The 6129-nt window shown below is 38.2% G+C and overlaps 1 pseudogene across 1 annotated transcript; it reads left to right on the top strand.

Annotated features, from left to right (window-relative positions):
* Positions 1-3160: 3160 nt before the first annotated feature.
* On the top strand, positions 3161-3636 carry LOC116532077 (annotated as a pseudogene). Its single transcript, XR_004260703.1, has one exon. The product of XR_004260703.1 is annotated as a thymosin beta-4 pseudogene (transcript).
* Positions 3637-6129: the final 2493 nt, after the last annotated feature.

Consider the following 6129-nt stretch of genomic DNA (forward strand, 5'->3'; position numbering starts at 1 on the left):
TTTCGGCTTTGGATTTTTCCCTTCCGCTTGGAGGGTGTCATAGCTGCCTACCGACATCCAGGCGTACACCTTTTCCATGAGGGCACATGGGCAGTGCCCAAAACCCTGCTCCACCGCTGGGTTCGCATTAGCCGGCCTCCCAACCACGATGACTGTTCAGTGTTGACAGCTACCAGAGATTCATGCTCCAGGCTCTTCCACAGCAAAACGACACTGATGCCAGCGGCTTTGTTCCATGCCAGACTGCAGTTTTGTTTTTAGCCGGACAGAAGTCAGGAAGTTTAAGGTTAGTTAATCAAATCTGACATTAGCCCACCCTGATAATCTGATCATCAGATGGTCCAGCAGATTCTCCTTTTTCTCAAAATATTTTATTGTGCACTTGTGAAGAAGATGGAAAAAAAGAATCCCAATGGAGGATAATTTGAATTGATGGTTTTTTTTTTTTTTTTTTTTTTGAGTGTCAGTTCTCATCTGACTTTTTAAACCTTGTTGAAATCAATTATTCTTGCTGTTATAATAGTCGTCTTGATTTTGCATGTTTTATCAATGAATACTGTTCATCTCAACTCGCTGCTGCCCTTATTTGGGCAACTTATGAGTTTTGAAGGCATGGGTCTAAACTCAGACTTTTCAGCCTTGAGATAACTGGAGATGTCACCGAACAAGCTAACCTTCAATGTTCCTGCTGCAGACTAACCAAAATTATGGTGTCCTCCCAACTGCACTCCCTTTCTTTTTCTCAACAGAGACGAGTGACCCTGCTTATGACAAATTATACATCAGAAAAGACAGATCTCTATGATGTGGGCAGGCAACATAATTTAAGATTCTGCAGGCTTATGGTCAGTCCATCATTTTAAGGATGAGAAATGTAAAAAGAAAAGTTGGTTCAAGGCATCCTGATACTGCTCATTAACTGGGAGACAAAAAGGAATAAAATAGGACTTTTTTGACGATTTCAGGTCCTCTCCCCGACTTGCCCACTCCACACCCCTCCCCCTGGTTAGACATTTAGAGAGAAAGAAAGGCACTTTGTGTTTAAGGTTAATCAAGTTTCAGTACAATTTTTTTTTTTTTTTTTTTTTTTACAAACTAGAATCACACTAATCTTTTTTTCTTGCTCTAATGTGTGGCTGTTGAAATCCTCAGCTGTGATAAATTAAGCTACTTATTAATCTAATTATCGTACATTCATCCTAGAAACTTTCATGTGACTTGAAAAGGCTATTCAACCTTTTCCCTCCCCTCCTAGAAAGGGCTCAACCTTGCACCAATTAAGATCATTCTGAAGCAAGGCTTTAAAAAAGCTTTCTCTAATCACCCAATGGAACATGGACCAGTGGAAACCAAACTCAGAGCTCTGGGAAAAAGTTTAGCATTCCTTTCTGTCTGCCAACTTTTATGGTTTCATTGCACAAGGGAGGAAGAGGAAGACTTCATTTTCCTATTTAGTTGTTCCTTCGCTGACCTCCAAATAAAGTCCATGTAATTACAGAGCAAATAAAGTTGCAGCATGTGTTTTAAAAATCAATTGCCATTCCTGGACTATAGAAATGTAACAATGCACAGATTTGCCGGAAAATACCCAGCACCAACCATACGAACTAAACCCTGTACTGTATCTGTACAATAGAGTAGTTTTGACCCCTAAAGCACATATTTACTATGCAGATTTTTAAAAGGGCTTCTTTTATGACTTAACTATTGATATTAAAATGTCCCCATCCTAATAAAAGTTCAATTTGGGATTAAAAATATGTTGCAAATGTATCATATCTTAAACATCCATTCATTGCCAAATGCCTTACTTCTTTTTTTTTTCTAAATGATGGCATAAATGGAGCTATTTTACATTCAAATTAAACTAGCTATTAATTTGAATGCAAAGCAGCTCAATGTACAGGATGCAATTTCAATGACAGGTTTACTCCAAGACAGAAAGCAGGAGATAGTCAACATGGGTAAGTCCAAGCAGTTTGTCCCCTACTCTTGGTGCCTGGCAAACTTGCTCACTGTGAATAATTTTTGAAGTGAAGATTAAAAGAATGGAATTATAAAGTATAATTACATTTTATTGAAACTCTAGAAATCAGAAAAAATTCAGCAGGAAACTTTTAGTGAAACATGATGTGTTGTCATTATCATTAAAAGATAAAAGTTCCATACTGTTTTTATCTGTTTATTTGGAAGAAATCCAGCCTTTACAGTTACGCAGGAAACAAAAAACGGGAATGCAGGAGTAATTATTAAAACTGTGTGATTTGTTATCTCAGCTACTGTCTTTCCAAATGGTAATGCGATATCAGCAGCTGCAGACGGTTGCTGATTTCCTCTATTAGTAAACAAGTGCTTTGGAGACCTGTGTGAGGCACTTTAAGCTCGCTACTCCCCGAAGTGCTGTCAGGCTTAACTACTAATCCATGGTATTTCAGAGCACTGGAAATTCATCTTTATAAAACCTGAACAAAAAAGGAAAAAAAGCCTGGAGGGCATGAGCTCCCTCTGGTGAGACAAATGACATGTTCATTTATTAATGAAACAATAACCCTGGAAAAAGGATCAAAGCACATTCCATCCTCACTTTACAATCCCCAATTTTCTCAGGCCAAACCATTTAATTGAGCCATGACAATGGAATACTTAATTGTTGCCTTAAAGTTTTGAGAAGCGACTTCTTCAGCATCAATGTGAATTTCAGGATTATTATCCAAATATGGCGTAGCCAGATTAAAGATGGTGGAATTTGATTCATCCTCCACTGGGCGGGGGCGCTTCTCGCTGGCAGAAGAGGTGTTCTCTTGAACATGCTTGCAGTGCCCACCTCAGATGCCCTTGCCTTGTGGCTGCTTTCAAAGGTTGCTTCCTCATGATGGGTTCCTTCCTCATGAATAAATTCAGGTTACTTTTGCCATGTCCCCTGGATGTGGGACACAAATGAGGAACAGGAAGGCGTCAATCCCAGAACCCAGACGTTTAAAGAGTTTGAGACAACGCAACATGGAGCCCCTTATTAAATCTTGACAGGCCCACAGCCTCCGCAATGGTAATGGGAAACTCACCTACATTCCCTCTGGGTTATTCACCAATCGTGTTTGAGAGTGATTCCAACCACCGAAAACACACATGTAAAATTTTTTTAAAAATTAAGAACTCGGTGGTGGCCACTGCGCAAGCCAGACTTCGCTCGTTCGTGCGCCTCCCTCCGCTTTTCCTCCGCAACCGTGTCTGACAAACCCGATATGGCTGAGATCGAGAAATTCGATAAGTCGAAACTGAAGAAGACAGAAACGCAAGAGAAAAATCCGCTGCCTTCCAAAGAAACGATTGAACAGGAGAAGCAAGCAGGTGAATCGTCATGAGTCGTGCGCCGCCAATATGCACTGTACATTCTACAAGCATTGCCTTATTTTACTTTTTTTTTTTTTTAGCTGTTTAACTTTGTAAGATGCAAAGAGGTTGGATCAAGTTTAAATGACTGTGCTGCCCCTTTCACATCAAAGAACTACTGACAACGAAGGCCGCGCCTGCCTCTCCCATCTGTCTATCTGGCTGGCAGGGAAGGAAAGAACTTGCATGTTGGTGAAGAAAGAAGTGGGGTGGAGGAAGTGGGGTGGGACGAATGTGAAATCTAGATTAAAACCAAGCTGGCCCAAGGTATCCTTCAGGCTGTAATGCAGTTTAATCAGAGTGCTATTTTTTTTTTGTTCAAATGATTTTAATTATTGGAATGCACAATTTTTTAAATATGCAAATAAAAAGTTTAAAAACTTAAAAAAATTAAAAGGTCTGTGTTTAATTTCAGTATATTAACTCGATTTCATATCAGCATTCTAGTTTCACACTTTTCATTTGTACTTGAACAGTGACTTTTCTGGGGTTTACTTGACTGTTGTTTGTCAAATTAACCAAACTTTCAGGAAAGTCTTAAGACACCGAGGTTGGGGGGCTTCAGAAGATGCTTGTTGACTTACTGGACAAAGAAGACAGTGAAGATTTTATATGTAATCTCTAAGACTCATCTGTCTTACACGTAAGCATTCTAGGCCAGCTTGACTCTAAGGCCGATTTTCTATCATGTGGCATCATTTGGAGTTTATAAATGGAATTTCTTTTACTGTGCATATGCTCATATTCATTCCTTAGGAGATCCACTAATCCAGTGAAAACTAGTAGTCAGAAATGAAGGCTGTAAGCAATAAAAATGCTCATGTTTCTGAGTTCTAGAACATCATCTATCTTACTAAGTCATACTGTGAAATGGATAATGTACTTTGAGATGATTTTCATTACTTTTACCTAGGATCTTTCTTTTTGATCTGTTTTTGAATACCAGCCTTGTAAAAGTCTTTTTCTTCCCTAGCTTATTAGACATATAGGTGAATATTAGAGTTATGAGTATATTTATGTTACATTTTAGTAAAGTTCCTGGGAAAGAAGGAAGAAAATCTTTGTAAATACATTTCTGTAATAAGACTAACATTTTGAAATACTTCCATTTAGCTTGGCCTCTTTGTAGTAAAGTTTTCTGCAGTATAATTGGACTGCATACAGGGGAATGATGGTGATTCAAAGTATGTAGTACATACAGCTTTCCCTCAGCCCTTTGGGAGAACAGAGAACCCTTTCCATTGACGATCAACACCGTCTGGCTTAAGAGCCAAAGGGAGTTTCAAATGGAAGGTATGCACCTGAAGCAGCAGAACAGTTATTTTTTCAATCTTCCCCTTATCTTCCAACCCAAATACAGAGCATTTATTTTAAAAAATACACACATAGGAAGAATTCACGGGCTTAGTATGTAAGCATTCAAACTGCCATGACATTGATGGCCAAACTTAGTTTCACATAAGCCAGAGCTGAGACAGAGTAACAGACATTTACATCTGCTGACAGATATATTTCTACTCTCCATATGCACATTCCACTCATATTCATATCATTCATTCATTCAATCACCTTCCATTAGTCATTTCATGACTATTGATGGAGGCTCTACTGCATATGCATCATAACATAACAAAATATATAGCTAAAGTTATATGTATTTTAGTAAGATTCATGGAAACTGAAAATGTATATAGGAGAGGGAAGCAGAGCAGGGTAGGAGATAAATAACATAAAGACGAAAGTATATTTCTTCTTTGACACTATTTTCATAAGGGGCAAAGACCCTTTGGTATGTGTCTGTTGAATGTGTGATGGAAGTCTTTGTTCAACAGCATCTATCAAGCAACGGCCACATCTCATATACTGTGTGGAATGCTTATACCAAAAAGGAGGCGCTGTCTCTGCCTCTCAGGATCTTCCATTCAATAGTCTGGCTAGGTGCACGTGATATGCATACATAGAACAATTAATGCAAGGTGGATGACTATACTCCACATTGAAGGGTAGAGATGACAACTACAAAATGAACTGTAAATTTTATAGGTTTCCTGATGTGGTCAAAGAGGATCCTCTGAAAGTTGATGCTTAGTCTTCCTACCTCCCATTTTGCTGGGAAGTATGTACTCTGGGAAGTAAGGATGACAAGAGGCACACAGGTGCATGCATTCACCTTTTGGCCCTTCTCATCTCCCACCCTTATGAACTTTGTTCCTTGAAGAGAGAAACAAGCTCATTATTAAGAGTTAGTGTAATGTTTGATCATCTTTGCTATCTGTCATAGCAGATGCATAAACTGATATTCCTGCTATCATGGTGAATAGCCCTATTCTTTAAGGTTGCAAGATGGAAGATTACTGACATACTTAGTAGGAATTTAAATTAGATAAAATACATACGTATATATGGTTACATGAAAACTTTTAATAAGAACTAAAAGCTGGAAAAAAAAAAAAAAACAAAAACTGTGGTGTTCCTTGCCTCTTCTGCTGCCCGAGTAACAAAAAAAATGAAAACAATACTAAACCATGGACATGTGAGGAGAAGTAAAGATATAATTTTTTCCAATCATGACTACTTAGAATTCATTTGAGATTACTAGGATTTCTTAACATTTTAATGATAGAATCTAAAATATTTTCTCTTATGTTTCCTGGTATGTCTTGTGTGTTAATAATGGGTAACCCGACACCATTTTTGCATCAGAGTCTAAGATGGGGCTTTTTTTTTTTTTTTTTTTTT

Source organism: Sapajus apella, unplaced genomic scaffold (assembly GCF_009761245.1).
Source record: "Sapajus apella isolate SASKATOON/1434 unplaced genomic scaffold, GSC_monkey_1.0 scaffold74, whole genome shotgun sequence".
NCBI lineage: Eukaryota > Metazoa > Chordata > Mammalia > Primates > Cebidae > Sapajus > Sapajus apella.